This window comes from Pan troglodytes, chromosome X, assembly GCF_028858775.2.
Source record: "Pan troglodytes isolate AG18354 chromosome X, NHGRI_mPanTro3-v2.0_pri, whole genome shotgun sequence".
NCBI classification, from domain to species: domain Eukaryota; kingdom Metazoa; phylum Chordata; class Mammalia; order Primates; family Hominidae; genus Pan; species Pan troglodytes.
In genome coordinates this window covers 52,821,430-52,838,773 of record NC_072421.2, presented here as the reverse complement: position 1 = coordinate 52,838,773, position 17,344 = coordinate 52,821,430, and the positions used below count along the sequence as shown (strand labels likewise).

The 17,344-nt window shown below is 45.2% G+C and overlaps 1 pseudogene; it reads right to left on the bottom strand.

Moving 5' to 3' along the window:
- Positions 1 to 7,720: 7,720 nt before the first annotated feature.
- On the bottom strand, positions 7,721 to 8,118 carry LOC129138708 (protein S100-A11-like; annotated as a pseudogene).
- Positions 8,119 to 17,344: the final 9,226 nt, after the last annotated feature.

The window sequence follows — 17,344 nt, the reverse complement described above, 5'->3', positions numbered from 1 at the left end:
ATCATCATTATGCCTATATGATAGATGAGAGAGGGAGTCCCAGACAGATGGTAGGCATCTTGTCACAGGTCCTACAGCTGGCAGGTGCAGGAGGGGCTGAGTTTGGAGTTCATTGACTCTAGAAATATTAAGGAGGAAAGGTGTGTGTGGTGGAGGGAGGGAGAATTGAACAAGCCCCGGGTTCTGTCCCCAGTTGCAAGGTAGAGGTTGTGGGTTCATTTTCCAAGACAGGGAGCCCTTAGAGATGGAGAGTGCAGGGAGGGAGAGGCAATCGTGGACATAGTGGGGACAGTGGGAGACAGAGATGTGCAGCCTGGGCAGAAGAGAGGCAGGCAAAGAAGCAGGGGATACCCAAGACCAAGTGTGGGCTGTCACAGCCACCAGAGGGAGAGGGTGCCAGGAAGGAGGTTGTGGGGGCTCCAGGAGCAAGAGGTTCCCTAGATCTGTGAGCATGCCCTGCCTGGCACTGCAGGAAGAGGTGGCTGCCACCCAGGTCAGTGTGGACGTACCTCTACCTGTGTCTCAGAGGAAACAAATTCTATTTTATCCCAATATAGTTCTGTATTACACAAATGTAACATTCCGATACTAGATATTGGGTGCCTTATCCTCCATGCAAATAGAGGAGAGGATACCCTAAAGGAGATACCGAAGGATTTGATTTTTCTTTCTCCCTGGGAAGATGGGATCCATAAGTTGAGTCCCCCAGCCCACAAGACAGGTGCAAAGAAGAGTGGCTGGAAGATTGTGAGTTATGACAGGGAACATTTTTCGTTAGGTTCCATGGGTATATAAAGCTCCCGACTATCTGTCTATCAGGGATAAAGAGTGAACATGGTCCCCTCTCCACAAATGTGTTTCTCTCCTTCACTATTACAGTGAAGGTCTGAAGTTCCGTCAAGTTCTGATACATTACTTTTATTATTATTATTTGTTTTTCTCTTTTTTTTTTTTTTTTTTTTGAGACAGACTGTCACTCTGTCGCCCAGGCTGGAGCGCAGTGGCGAGATCTCCCACTGCACTTCCAAGTTCGAAGGAATGTTGGGCAGGGTACGGGATCTATCTGCCATCTTGCTCCAATCATCTGGTTTTAGATATTTTATGTACTTTTGTCACTATATATGTGTAATTTTTCTCAATTTGGATTTCTAAATGGTTATTATTGGTATGTAGAAAAGCTATCTATTACTGTATATAATATTTTGTTACCTGTCTGGGTGCAGCTTCCCCTGCATTTTGGCACAAGACTCAATCTGTTTTATTCTCAAAAAAAAAAAACAAAAACAAAAACAAAAACAAAACAAAACAAAACAAAAACCTGATAGCCTGGGTGCGGTGGCTCATGCCTGTCATCCCAGCACTTTGGTAGGCCGAGGTGTGTAGATCACCTGAGGTCAGGAGTTCGAGACCAGGGTGGCCAAGATGGTGAAACCGCATCTCTTCTAAAAATACAAAATAAAAAAAAAATTAGCCACGCCTGGTGGCGCATGCCTGTATTCCCAGCTACTAGGGCAGCTGAGACGGGAGGATCACTTGAACTCGGGAGGCAGAGATTGCAGTGAGCCAAGGTGGCACCACTGCACTCCAGGCTGGGCGACAGAGTTTCCATCTCTAAACAAAAAGAAAAAGAAAAAAAGAAAAATCACTTCACAGGCAATAGAGAGTTATAAAAGGATACTTTATGGAAGATTTCATAGAGAAGACTGATGGAAAGAAAGAAGTGTATATTTTACAGAGCTGAGCAGTTCACAGCAAAAATCACCAGAACTGCCTTTTTCTCCAAAATTATTACCCCTAAGCTATTCTACTACTGGTTCTTCTAGTCCTTCCCTCTATTCCAAATCCTCAAATTGTCCATTTTCTTATTGCAATAATTTTCCTCTGCCCAGATCTAGGTCCTCCACAACACTTAGCACTCTCTTCGAGTGTTTGAATGCCCATTGTTTTAGCTCAGGTTCCCAAGGAAACAGAATTTGGGCCATTCCGGACACTTCTAGACAGACTATACCGAGAAACCATGCCTGGAACGGTGCATGAGGAGAGGAGAGGAGAGGAGAGGGAATTTACATACCTGGCTCTCACTCCTGGTTCCTTTTCTTAACGGTCAAAATTTATCCCACAGGCACGAGCTCCCCTACACTTCTAGATTGCATCATCTGCCCCCTTGGCAGCTGTCTGGGAAGCCAGATCCCACACTTGGAAGTGTAGTTTTTCATACAATCCAAAAGTGGTAGCAGAGGCCAGGTGTGGTGGCTCATGCCTGTAATTCCAGCACTTTGGGAGGCCGATGCAGGCAGATCGTGAGGTCAGGAGTTCGAGACCAGCCTCGATAGCATGGTGAAACCCCGTCTATACTAAAAGTACAGATTTAGCTGGGCATGGTGACGTGCACCCGTAATCCCAGATACTCCGGAGGCAGAGGTGGGAGAATCGCTTGACCTCGAGAGGCAGAGGTTGCACTGAGCTGAGATCTCACCATTATACTCCAGCCTGGACGACAGAGCGAGACTCAATCTCAAAAACAAAACAAAACAAACAAACAAACAAACACAAAAGTGGTAGCAGAAGTCAGAAAGTCCAGGTATGTAGCTACTTTGCCTAGTTGTAAAGCAGCAGCCAAGGGTGAAAACTGAATACTCCCAGGCAAGTCCTAAGTTCACCGAGTAACTGGAGTACCCATCTGTGTTAGTTAATTGCCTTTATCTGAAGGAAAAGTAAAACTCATGTCTCTGTGACAACCAGGTGCTTACAGCTTGGAGCGAGGCACCTAGGCTAAACTCTTCTGGTGACAGGGAGACAAGGACATCATCTTCCTCAATGTTCACATTTCAAAGAGATGGCTCCAAGGCCCTGAAGAAAGACATTCCTAGGGGATGGGCGTGGTGGCTCACGCCTGTAATCCCAACACTTTGGGAGGCTGAGGCTGGAGGATCACTTGAGGCCTGGAGTTCAAGTTCAAGACATTCCTGGGTTCTAGGATGGCCAGAGGCTTACAGATCAAAGGAAGAATTTACAAACACAAATTTTCTCAAGAAAATGCTCTAAGGAAAGTGAAATGGGGAAAGGTCTCTTCTTCCCTTTTGGCAACAGGAAAAATTCAATTTTATGTTTAGTTACCCTTACAATATCCCCCTTTTGTTATTGTTTTATAGTAACACTGCAATTTTCTAATTATCTCCACTGCTGTTTCTATCTTTCTCTGTGTGGTTTACAGCCACCTAGATATCCAACAAGTCCATAGTAAGATGCAAAGCAAAGCAATTATCAGGATTATAATAGAATGATTTTTTTTTTCAGGACAGAGTTTCGCTCTTGTTGCCCAGGCTGGAGTGCAGTGGTGCGATGTCGGCTCACTGCAACCTCTGTCTCCTGAGTTCAAGCGATTCTCCTGCCTCAGCCTCCCGAGTAGCTGGGATTACGGGCATGTGCCACCATGCCCAGCTAATTTGGTATTTTTTGTAGATATGCGGTTTCACCATTTTAGCCAGGCTGGTCTTGAACTCCTTACCCCAGGTGATCCGCCCACCTCGGCCTCCCAAAGTATTAGGATTACAAACGTGAGCCACCATGCCCTGCCTAGAAAGAATTCTTAAATTCAGTATAATACTCCCCTTGTTTGGGCGGCGGGACCTTTAAACACATCATACTGGTTAATTGTGTCAAAGTCAAAATAAATTATAGAGACAAATCCCTAAATCAAATGCTGTATTTGGGAATCACAAAATTGCAATCCAGGGCATATACAAGGACTAGGGTGGTCTTCAGTGTGTCCAACGAACAAACAGAAGTTGGAAATTTTATTAGAAAGAAAAATGTTACATATCGTTTTGAAATGAGGCTCATTGGCCCTGGAGAAGCTGGTTCATTCGCACAATCAGCTTTCACATTCCCTCTTTTGATCAACATCTTTGTTTGAAAACCTCACTGATTAACCATATTAAAGTGAGGCTTCACTGTCACTCCATGCCAGGATGGACGTGGGCCGGTTGTCTTTGTCCCATGTCAAGGGAAAGGTAAGGGAGTCTAGATCAGGGACATGGGCCATATTTGAGCCACAAAGAGGCCAGAAGGAAAAAAAAAATTCAGGCAGGTTTGTCTGGAGTTCAGCATCAAATTCCATCTTGTTAGTCCCATCTATATTAGCATTCATCTTGAAGCACTAGGCCAACATTTTCCTGTTGGTAGAACTGGCTTAACAAATATTAGACAGGCAACAAGAATGGAGCTCAAAGATCATAATACAAAAGTAATTAGCTATCGTTATTTTATTTTATTATTTTATCTTATGTTATTTTATTTTATTGCAACGCGGTCTTGCTCTGTCACCCAGGCTGGAGTGCAGTGGCGTGATCCCGGCTCACTGCAACCTCCACCTCCTGGGTTCAAGTGAATCTCCTGCCTCAGCCTCTCGAGTAGCTTGGATTACAAGTGCTCACCACCACGCCCGGCTAATTTCTGTCTTTTCAGTAGAGACGGGGTTTCATCATGTTGGCCAGGCTGGTCTCGAACTCCTGACCTCAAGTGATCCGCCCTCCTTGGCATCCCAAAGTGCTGGGATTACAGGCACAAGCCACCGCACCCAGCTATAATTAGCAATAGTATAATAAATTTAGTTTGTACAATGATTTTGAACTAAGATCCCAAGCCTAAGGGCCACCAGCTAAACAAATCAAAAGACTATGGGGGAATTGAATGAGACCTCTTACAGTCTTTGAGTAGCATTTGAGGACTGGGTTGAATTAAAGCAGAGTGCCAACTCTATAAAAGGGACCACTCTATAAAAAGGATTCACTAGGTGAATCAAAGGATTTGGGAGTCATGGTCTGCCAAGTGAAAAATGTAGACATTAAGGGGATAAGAGTCTCATTATGATATGAAGACTTATTCTGATATCTTGGGAAAAGCTGTCTACAATGTGGAATCGTCAACTTCTCATCCTGATTTGTCGTTCGAATGTCTCTGGTTATGGCATTCGACAGTTTGGTGAACTTTTTGTGTGGTCCATACATCAGACACGAGACTTGTTCCTTAAAATGTATGCAGTTTGGCTAGGTGCAGTGGTTCATGCCTGTAATCCCAGCATTTTGGGAGGCTGAGGTGGGCAGATCACGAGGTCAGGAGATGGAGACTATCCTGGGTAACTCGGTGAAACCCCGCCTCTACTAAAAATACAAAAAATTAGCCGGGGATGTTGTCACGTGCCTGTAGTCCCAGCTACTCGAGAGGTTTGGGCAGGAGAATCGCTTGAACCCGGGAAGCGGAGGTTGCAGTGAGCCGAGATCTCACCACTGCACTCCAGCCTTGGCAACAGTGTGAGACTCCGTCTCAAAAAAAAAAAAAAAAAATTATGCAGTTTTTATCTTAGAGTATTTGTAAACCAAAAATAGCATCCTAAGCACCCCCACCCTTAACCATCTGAATGGACGTCCTCCTCAGCCAGAGCTCTTTTAAAATTAACCTGGGAGACTGTTTTAGGCCATGACAGGACTTGTGGGTCAGACATGCCTCATTATATCTCTCTGGCATCAATATCAACACAGACTTAAATCTCATAAGAAACATGTTACAACCTAGTCTCTCTGAAGTCTAGTACCTGAAGGCTTCCTCTGCAAATAAGAACTTGGGTCACCACAATCCTTTATCTCAACCCAGGCATTCCTTTCTGTTGATCCTAGGCATGTTTGTTTGTTTGTTTTTGTTTTGAGACAGAGTCTAGATCTGTTGCCCAGGCTGGAGTATAATGGTGCATTCTCTGCCAACTGTAACCTCTGCCACCCGGATTCAAGCAATTCTCCTGTCTCAGTCTACCCAGTAGTTGGGGTTACAGGCACCCGCCATCACATCCAGCTATTTTTTTTGTATTTTTAGTAGAGACGGGGTTTCACCATGTTGGCCAGGCTGGTCTCCATCTCCTCACCTCAGGTGATTCATCTGCCTCAGCCTCCCAAAGTGCTGGGATTATAGGCATGAGCCACTAGGCCTGGCCGATCCTAGGTTTTTAGAAAACCCAACCAATTGTCAACTAGAAAAATTTTTAATCTACCTGTAAGCTGGAAGCCCCTGCTTCGAGTTGTCCTGCCTTTCTGGACCAAACCAATGTATTTCTTAAAAGTATGTGACTGAGTCTCCATAAAATCTGTAAAACCAAGCTGCACCCCAACCTCCTTGGGCAACTCAGGACCTCCTGAGGCTGTGTCATGGGCCAGGTCGCTCCTATTTGGCTCAGAATAAGTCTCTTCAAGTGTTTTCCAGAGTTTGACTCTTTTCATCAGCAGGCTTCAGGAACAGAGCAATTTCTGTTTTTAGTAATTTTATGGGAAAAAGTTGGATCTAGTCTAGTCTGTATGTAGATAACAAGAACTCGGCCAGGCGCAGTGGCTCAGGCCTGTATTCCCACCACTTTGGGAGGCCGAGGCGGGCGGATCACGCGGTCAAGAGATTGAGACCATCCTGGCCAACATGGTGAAACACCGTCTCTACTGAAAATACAAAAATTAACCGGGCGTGGTGGCATGCACCTGTAGTCCCAGCTACTCGGGAGGCTGAGGCAGGAGAATCGCTTGAACGCGGGAGGCAGAGGTTGCAGTGAGCCGAGATCCCGCCACTGCACTCCAGCCTGGTGACAGAGCGAGACTCTGTCTCAAAAACAACAACAACAACACAAAAAGAAAAAAAAAAGAAAAAAAAACACAAGAACTCGAAAAAATGCAGAGAGCTACAATCTAATAACTGGTCTATTAGAGCTTTTCTTTAGCAACATAATTTTTCTCTATACATTGATCACTTAGGAATCTCAGATTTAAAAACCTCTTGAGCATAGAAAGTCAAACCAAGGCCGACTTTAGATTTCACCTACCTTCTTAAGGTTCCTGGGCCTGACAGAAAGTGACCGTTTTTATTCACCCACTCTAAAGCTAAAAACACTTGAAGTCAGGCATTCCATGCATTTTGATGAAAGCCTTGGTAATATAACCAATTTCTTTTTCTTTTTGAGACAGAGTCTTGCTCTGTCACCCAGACTGGTGAGATCTCAGCTCGCTGCAGCCTCCACCTCCTGGGTTCAAGCAATTCTCCTGCTTCAGCCTCCTGAGTAGCTAGGATTACACATGTACACCACCATGCCCTACTACATTTTTTCTTTATAATTTTTAGTAGAGATGTGGTTTCCCCATGTTGGCCAGGCTGGTCTCAAACTCCTGACCTCAGGTGATCCACCCACCTCAGACTCCCAAAGTGCTGGGATTACAGGTGTGAGTCACCATGCCCGGCCTTATAACCAATGTTTTTAATTGTATCTGTCTATAAAGAGAGAGCAGATTTTTTTGTGTGTGTTTAGAAAAAAGGTGGGTCAGGTGCAATGGCTCACACCTAAAATCCCAGAGCTTTGGGAGGCCACTTGAGCCCAGAAGTTCAAGATCAACCTGGGCAACATAACTAGACCCCCATTGCTAAAAAAAAAAAAAAAAAAAAAGGAAAGATAGATGGAAAAGAGAAAAGAAGTATGGTTTTATAACTACCTGCAGGTAGGGCCTGCATGAGGTGGTGGGTGTACTTGAGAGAAGAGAAGAGGAACGGAGGAGAGGAGAGGGGAGGGGAGGAAAGGGGGGGAGAAGGGCGAGGGGAGGGGGAGGAAGGGGACAGGGGAGGGGGAGCGGTGGAGCGGCACGGAGGAGGGAATGGTTTTATTACTACCTGCAGGCAGGGCCTGCATGAGGTGGTGGGTGTGCTGGGCCCAGGGTACGTGTGGGCTGTGAGGAGATGGTGATGGTGAGGCTGGAAGGAAAGGGGGTGGCTTGGAAACCAGGCCCAGGGGATCCTCAGATCCGCTTCTTGGAATGGGCAGCCTTGAGAAAAGAGTCATGGTAAGCCACAGTCATGCCATCCATCAGATGCAGACATTCTTGGAAATCTAGCTGCCCATCACTAGTGAGGTCCAGTTTCTTCATCATGTGGTCAAAGACACTGGGGGCCTCTGGTTCTTCATGAAGGCATCCAGTTCTGTATTCATGAAGCTTGGGAACTCCATCTTGGAGTGAATGCTATCGTAACCATCCTTTCCAGCCTATTTCTGGAAAATAGCAATCAGGGACTCTCTGTAGGGCTGGAGACTTTTGCCATGTTGGAGTTGAATGAGGCACCAAGAGCAGGTTTTTACTGGACCTGTGTGAATAACCATATTGCCATAGGAATATTTACAAATAGTTTTCAAATTCTGGAGGAATTGAGTAGTAAGAAAAAGCAAACATTTCCATCTCAGTTTACAAAAGTATACTTCACAAAATTATTATAAACTATAGATAGTTTAACAGAGAAAATTTTCTCTTTTTTTTTTTCATTTTTTTGAGAAAGGATTGTGCCCCGTCGCCCAGGCTGGAGTGCAGTGGTGCAAACACGGCTCCCTGCAACCTCTGCGTCCCGACTCAAGTGATCCTCCCACCTCGGCCTTGCAAGTAGCTGGGACCACAGGTGCGTGCCACCATGCCCAGCTAATCTTCTTATTTTTGTTTTTGTTTTTGTAGAGACAGGGTTTTGCCATGTTGCCCAATCGGGTCTGGAACTCCTGGGCTCAAGCAATCCTCCTGCCTTGGCTTCCAAAGTGAGCCACCACATCCCACCAGAAAATTTTCTTAAATGTGGAAAACAAAACATTTAGGTAAAAAACAAGTAAAGTTTTATTTTCTTAATTTCTTTCAGAAACCGGGTCTCCTATATTTCCCAGGTTGGTCTTGAACTCCTGCACTCAAGGGATCCTCCTGTTCCAGCCTCCAAAAGTGCTGGGATCAGAGGTGTGAGCCACTGCACCCAGCCCAAGAATAAATAAAGTTTTAAATAAAGGTCACAAAAACATTATTGGTTATTTAGCCTCATATAATTAATGTTTGTTCTGCTTGATCTTGATAATCAGTTGCATGAACCCATCAGTTTTCGTTAGAGTTTTCAAAAATAATTCATTTAGTTCATTGATCTGGAAGTTATTACAAATCTATATTCAACAGTACTTGTTAAAATATTTTTTATGAATCTGATTCTGGATGCCTTTAGAGAAGAATCAGCACTGTAGATGATAAAGCTTAGAATAGTAACGATTAAAATCCGATGAAAGTTCAATAATTGACAAGGAAATTCAGTTATTTCTATTATAGAGAGAATCTTAAGATAACAACCAGAATCATGACTAACAGCATCACACCAGGACCATCAGACCTCTGTAAATTTTATATGATCTTCTGAACATTAACATCAATAATATATCTATATAAATGTAAACACCAATTAGTATTTTTTATTATCTGACATTGTTTTTCATATAATGTGACATATCAAATAAGCCTAATGAGAGACACATTCTTTGAGGCTCTCCAGGGGCCTCACTGGTAAATCTCAAAGTCAATTTTAGGTTAAAAAGACTTAAATTAGAATTTGATTAGTTTGTTCAACAGCAATAGATAAATTAAAAAAGAATTGCATTTTGGGGAAGTTTGTCAAAGATGTTAAAAGGCTCAAAACACTTGTGCAAAACAGGATCACGGGTCACTGTGGAAATAATAGTCACTCATTTAACCAGAGTGATAGTCCACAGACTTCAAAAGCAATACAGAAAGTTACATGGACTTAAAAACTTACCCTTTCAAAGCTCAGTTTTCCTAAGCAAGAAGAAACCTAATTAGTAGGCCGGGCGTGTTGGCTCACGCCTGGAATCCCAGCACCTTGGGAAGCCGAGGCGGACAGATCACTTGAGGCCAGGAGTTCAAGACCAGGCTGAGCGACATGGCAAAACCCCTTTTCTACTAAAAGGACAAAATATTAGCTGGGTGTCGTGGCCCACGCCTGTGGTCCCAGCTACAGGAGGCAAAAGAATTGCTTGAACCCGGGAGACAAAGGTTGCAGTGAGCCAAGATCCCGCCCATTGCATTCCAGCCTGGGCGACAGAGAGAGACTCCATCTCAAAACAAAACCCCAGGATCAACAGAAAGGAATGCCTGGGTTAAGATAAAGGATTGTGGAGACCCAAGTTCTTATTTGCAGAGGAAGCCTTCAGGTACTAGGCTTCAGAGAGACTAGGTTGTAACATGTTTCTTATTAGACTGAAAGTCTGTGTTGATGTTGATGCCAGAGAGGTATAATGAGGCATGCCTGACCCCCACTTCCTGTCATGGCCTGAAACCATCTCTCAGGTTGAATTTTAAAAGAGCCCTGGCTGAGGAAGAAGTCCATTCAAATGGTTGCGGGTTGGCGGGGGATAGGATTTTATTTTTGATCTACAAGTTCTGTAAGATAAAAGTGCATACATTTTAAGGAACAAGTCTGCTGCCTGATGTATGGACCACACAAAAAGTTCACCAAACTGTCCAATGCCATAACCGGAGACATTCGAACGACAAATCAGGATGAGAAGCTGACGTTTCCACACTATAGACAGCTTTTCCCAAGACGTCAGAATAAGTCTTCATATCGTAATGAGACTCTTACCCCCTGAATGTCTACATTTTTCACTTGACAGAACCCGACGCCCAAATCCTTTACCTCACCTAGTGGTCCCTTTAGAGTTGGCACTCTGCTTTAATTCGACCCAGTCCTCAAATGCTACTCAAAGACTGCAAGAGGTCTCATTCAATTCCCCCATAGCTTTTTGATTTGTTTAGCTGGTGGCCCTTAGGCTTGGGATCTTGGTTCAAAACCATTACACAAACTAAATTTATTATACTATTGCTAATTATAGCTGGGTGTGGTGGCTCACGCCTGTAATCCCAGCACTTTGGGATGCCAAAGAGGGGGGATCATTTGAGGTCAGGAGTTCGAGACCAGCCTGGCCAACATGGTGAAACCCCATCTCTACTGAAAAGACAAAAATAAGCCAGTCATGTTGGTGGGCACCTGTAATCCCAGCTACTGGGGAGGCTGAGGCAGGAGAATAGCTTGAACCCGGGAGATGTAGGTTACAGTGAGCCGGGATCACGCCACTGCACTTCAGCCTGGGCGACAGAGCAAGAATCCATTGCAATAAAATAAAATAAAGTAAAATAATAAAATAAATAAAATAAAATAAACAATTGCTAATTATTTTAGAATTATGATCTTTGAGCTCCATACTTGTTGCCTAATATTTGTTAAGCCAGTTCTCCCAAGAAAATAATGTTAGCCCAGTGCATCAAGATGATTGCTAATATAGATGGCACTAACAAGATGGAACTTGATGCTGAACTCCAGGCAAACCTGCCTGAAATTTTTTTTCCTTCTGTCCTCTTTGTTGCTCAAATATGGCCCATGTCCCTGATCTAGACTCCCTTACCTTTCCCTTGACATGGGATAAAGACAACCGGCACAGGTCCATCCTGGCATGGAGTGACAATGAAGCCTCACTTTAAGATGGCTGATTGGTGAGGTTTTGAAAGAAAGATGTTGATCAAAAGAGGGAATGTGAAAGCTGATTGTGCGAATGAACCAGCTTCTCCAGGGCCAATGAGCCTCATTTCAAAACAATATGTAACATTTTTCTTTCTAATAAAGCTTCCAACTTCTGTTTGCTCGTTGGACATACTGAAGACCACCCTAGTCTGTGCGTATGCCCTGAATTGCAATTTTGTGATTCCCAAATACAGCATTTGATTTAGGGATTTGTCTCTATAATTTATTTTGACTTTGACACAGTTAACCAGTATGATGTGCTTAAAGGTTGCCCCACCCCCTGACAGGGTGAGTATTATACTGAATTTAAAAATTCTTTCTAGGCAGGGCATGGTGGCTCACATCTGTCATCCTAACACTTTGGGAAGCCGAGGTGGGTGGATCACCTAGGGTGAGGAGTTGAAGACCAGCCTGGCTAAAATGGTGAAATCCCATCTCTAAAAAAATACCAAATTAGCTGGGCGTGGTGGCACATGCCTGTAATCCCAGCTACTCGGGAGGCTGAGGCGGGAGAATCACTTGAACTTAGGAGACAGAGGTTACAGTGAGCCGACATCGCACCATTGCACTCCAGCCTGGGCAACAAGAGCGAAACTCCATCCCGAAAAAAAAATCATTCTATTACAATCTTGATAATTGCTTTGCTTTGCATCTTACTATGGATTTGTTGGATATCTAGGTGGCTGTAAACTACACAGGGAAAGATAGAAACAGCAGTGGAGATAATTAGAAAATTGTAGTGTTCCTATAAAACAATTAACAAAAGGGGGAAATTGTAAGGGTAACTAAACATAAAACTGAATTTTTCCTGTTGCCAAGAGGGAAGAAGAAACCTGTCTCCATTTCACTTTCCTTAGAGCATTTCCTTGAGAAAATTTGTATTTGTAAATTCTTCCTTTGATCTGTAAGCCTCTGGCCATCCTAGAACCCAGGAATGTCTTGAACTTGAACTCCAGGCCTCAAGTGATCCTCCAGCCTCAGCCTCCCAAAGTGTTGGTCTTACAGGCGTGAGCCACCACGCCCTGCCCCCGAAATGTCTTTCTTCAGGGCCTTGGAGCCACCTCTTCGAAATGTGAACATTGAGGAAGATGATGTCCTTGTCTCCCTGTCACCAGGGGAGTTTAGCCTAGATGCCTTGCTCTAAGCTGTAAGCAGCTGGTTGTCGTAGAGACATGAGTTTTATTTTTCCTTCAGATAAAGGCAATTAACTAACACAGATGGGTACTCCGGTTACCTGATGAACTTAGGACTTGCCTGGGAGCATTTAGTGTTCACCCTTGGCTGCTGCCATACAGCCAGGCCAATTACCTACATATCTGGACTTTCTGATTTCTGCTACCACTTTTTATTGTTTGTTTGTTTTGCTTGTTTTTTTTTTTTTTTTTTTTTTTGAGGCGGAGTCGCCCTCTGTTGCCCAGGCTGGAGTGCAGTGGTGTGATCTCAGCTCATTGAAACCTCTGCCTCCCAGATTCAAGCGATTCTCCTACCTCATCCTCCCGAGTAGCTGGGATTACAGGCGCGTACCACCATGCCCAACTAATTGCTGTTATTTTTAGTAGAGACGGGGTTTCTCCATTCTGGCCAGGCTGATCTCCAACTCCTGACCTCATGATCCGCCTGCCTTGGCCTCCCAAAGTGCTGGGATTACAGGTGTGAGCCACCACGCCTGGCCTCTGCTACCACTTTTGGATTGTATGAAACGCTACACTTCCAAGTGTGGGATCTGGCTTCCCAGACAGCTGCCAAAGGGGCGGGTGATGCAATCTAGAAGTGTAGGGGAGTTCGTGCCTGTGGGATATCTACTGCCTGTGAAGTGAATTTTCTTTTTATTTCTTTTTCTTTTTTATTTAGAGACAGAGTCTCTGTCGCCCGGGCTGGAGTGCAGTGGCCCGATCTCGGCTCACTGCAATCTCTGCCTCCTGAGTTTATGTAATCCTCCCTCCTCAGCTGCCCTGGTAGCTGGCACTACAGGCATGCAACACCAGTGCCTGGCTAATTTTTTCATTTGTGTGTTTAGTAGACAAGGGGGGTTCACCATCTTGGCCAGGCTGGTCTCGAACTCCTGACCTCAGGTGTTCCACCTGCCTCAGTCTCCCAAAGTGCTGGGATTACAGGCGTGAGCCACCGTACCCGGCCTGTCACATTTATTTTGGAGAATAAAACAGGTTGAGTCTTGTGCCAAAATGCAGGGGAAGCTGCACCCAGACAGGTAACAAAATATTATATACAATCATAGATAGGTTTACTACATACCAATAATAACCATTTAGAAAACCAAATTGAGAAAAATTACACTTTCATAGTGACAAAAGTACATAAAATATCTAAAACCAGATGATTGGAGCAAGATGGCAGACAGATCCCGTGCCCCACTCAACATTCCATTGAACTGAGAAGAAAATGTTTTCAAGGGTCAACTCTTAACAGTAGAGGAAAATAAGAAAACGTGTCAGTGGTCCGCCAGAAATATTGAGGCATTCCTGGGAGATAGAGTAGATGGGATCAGACTGATAGAGAAACCCGAGGAGACAAGACCACAGCTCAAATCACTGTAGTAAAGAGATGCTGTTTGCTTTTTGAGACAGACTTACTCTGTGAGACAGACTTACTCTGTTGCCCAGGCTGGAGTGCAGTGGCGTGATCTCGGCTCACTGCACCCTCCGTCTCTCAGGTTCAAGGGATTCTCCCGCCTCACTCCCCGCAGTAATTGGAATTTACAGAGGCCTGCCACCACTACCGGCTAATTTTTGTATTTTTAGTAGAGACGGGGGTTTCACCCTGTTGGCCAGGCTGGTCTCAAACTCCTGACCTCAAGTGATCTGCCTGCCTCGGCTTCCCAAAGTGCTGATATTACAGAGTGGGTCACCGCGCCCGCCCAGGAGATTCTCTTTGTAACAAAGCCTCTGAAAATCTCCAAACCCTGAATCAAAAAAAACACGGAGCTGGAAAGGGCCTTAGGATAATCACATCATGTAGGTTAATTTAAAAGTTCATTAGAGGAACCAACCCAAATGTCCAACAATGATAGACTGGATTAAGAAAATGTGGCACATATACACCATGGAATACTATGCAGCCATCAAAAACGATGAGTTCACGTCCTTTGTAGGGACATGGATGAAGCTGGAAACCATCATTCTCAGCAAACTATCGCAAGGACAAAAAACCAAACACCACATGTTGTCACTCATAGGCGGGAATTGAACAATGAGAACACATGGACACAGGAAGGGGAACGTCACACACCGGGGCCTGTTGTGGGGTGGGGGGAGGGGGGAGGGATAGCATTAGGAGATATACCTCATGGTAAATGACGAGTTAATGGGTGCAGCACACCAACATGGCACATGTATACATATGTAACAAACCTGCACGTTGGGCACATGTACCCTAAAACTTAAAGTATAATGAAAATAAAAAGTTCATTAGAAACATCTGAATCAGCCAGATTCCCCTCCAACACCACAGACAGATTGGCTGGCAGTAGCCACTTTTGCCTCTAAGATGAAACTCTGATAATTGTTCATTAAAGAAAGTGAAGGCCTGGCGAGGTGGCTCACACTTGTCATCCCAGCACTTTGGGAGGCTGAGGCAGGAGGATTGCCTGAGGCCAGGGGATCCAGACCAGCCTGGGCAACATAGTGGATGCCGTCTCTATAAAAAAATACAAAAACTAGCTGGGTGTGGTGGCGTGTGCCTGTAGTTCCAGCTAGATCAGAAGCTGAAGTGGGAGAATCCCTTGAGCCTGGGAGATCCAGGCTGCAGTGAGCTGTACTTGCATCACTGCACTCCAGACTCAGCAACAGACTGCGATACTGTCTCAAAAAAAAAAAAAACAGACAAACAAACAAAAAAACAAAAACAAAAACAAAAAACCACGAAAAAGTATGTATCAGGACTTGGTGTAACTTCAGCCCTTTACAGTAATAATCGAGGAGAGAAACACATTTGTGGAGAAGGGACCATGTTCACTCTTTATCTATCCATGATAGACAGATAGTCCGGAGCTTTATATACCCATGTAACCTAAGGAAAAATGTTCCCTGTCATAACTCACAACCTCCCTGCCACACTACGTTGCACCTGTCTTGTGGGCTGGGGGACCCAACTTATGGATCCCATTGTCCCAGGGAGAAAGAAAAATCAAATGCTTCGGTATCTCTTTTAGGGTATCCTCTCCTCTATTTGCATGGAGGACATGGCACTCAATATCTAGTAGCCGAATGTTACATTTGTGTAATACAGGACTATATTGGGATAAAATAGAATTTGTTCCCTCTGAGACACAGGTAGAGGTACGTCCACACTGACCTGGGTGGCAGCCATCTCTTCCTGCACTGCCAGGCAGGGCATGCTCACAGATCTGGGGAACCTCTGTTGCTCCTGGAGCTCCACAATCTCCTTCCAGGCACCCTCTCCCTCTGGTGGCTGTGACAGCCCACATGTGGCTTTGTCTCCCCCGCTTCTTTGCCTGCCCCTCTTCTGCCCACCCTTCGTATCTCTGTCTCCACTGTCCCTGCTGTGACCACAACTGCCTCTCCCTCCCTGCACTCTCTCTCTCCTAGGGCTCCTTGTCTTCGGTAAATGAACCCACAGCCTTTACATTTTGATTGGGGACAGAGCCCGGGGCTTGTTCAATTCCCCTTCCCTCCACCACACACACCTGTCCTCCTTAAAGTTTCTGAAGTCAGTGAGCTCCAAACTCAGCCCCTCCTGCACCTGCCAGCTGTAGGACCTCTGACAAGACACCTACCATCTCTCTGGGACTCCGTCTCTCATCTATTATATTGGCATAATGATGATAGTGTCCTCCTTCGAAGGCTGGGGAGAACCAGAAGGCCAAGGTGATGGGCCATGCACGGTCAAAACTGCTCCAATCCTGCCTCCACCTGGGGCTGGTGTTTCAAGTCCATTGTGTGTGAATGGAGCTTTGATGTCTTCATTCACACACAGTGGTTTGTTCTAAAATAGACTCCCCTCTGCCCTGCCCTTCCCCACAACTGTTTCCCCTCCACACTGTGCAATGGTACATGTGACAAAGAACTGTCCCATTCCCAAATCATTGTCCCCACCCCAGCCCCCAGGCCCCTGGTTGGTGAGACCCTTGATGGGCAGTCTCATGCTTCTGTCCAGGGGACTTTCGCACCGACTGCTCCCCTGCACGGAGACTAAATGGACTCTTCTATTCCCTGGCCATCACAGGGTCTACAATGCACGCATCTTCCTCATTCCTTCATGTTCCCCAGATGACGATTTCATCTGTGTCTCCTCCCACATACTCCCAAATGGACCGTCCCAGACCTTGAACCCGAAAATCATTCAGAGAGCAAAGGCCAAGATGCCCAAACACCTGCTGAAGAATCCTGCTCCAGGACTGAAGTGTATAGTCTCTATCAAAATAAAAACTGGAGGCCAGGCATGGTGGCTCACTCCTGTAATCCTAGTACTTTAGGAGGCCAAGGTGGGAGGATCGCTTTGGCCCAGGACTTTGAGACCAGCCTGGGTAACAGAGCGAGACTTTCTTGACAAAACCTAAAAAAATTAGTGGATCATGATGGTGCATGCCTGTAGTCACAGCTTCTCTGGAGGCTGAGGACGGAGGATTGCTTGAGCCCAGGAGTTCAAGGCTGCACTGAGCTATGATCATGCCACTGCACTCTAGCCTGGACAGAGCAAGACCACCATCTCTAGAAGAAACAAACAAACAAATAAAACCCAACAACTGGAAACATCCTCCTCTAGAACGGGGGTCAGGAACTCCTGTCTGCCTTGTTCCCTGACGTCGCTCCAGCACCTAGAACAGCGCTCAGCACGAGGACGCACTCATTAGTGTTTTGTTGAATAAATGACTCCTTTGACACAGCAATTCCACTTCTAAGAATCTTTCCTAAAGAAATATGCACACACGTGCACAGAGCTGTGTGCACAATAATGGCAC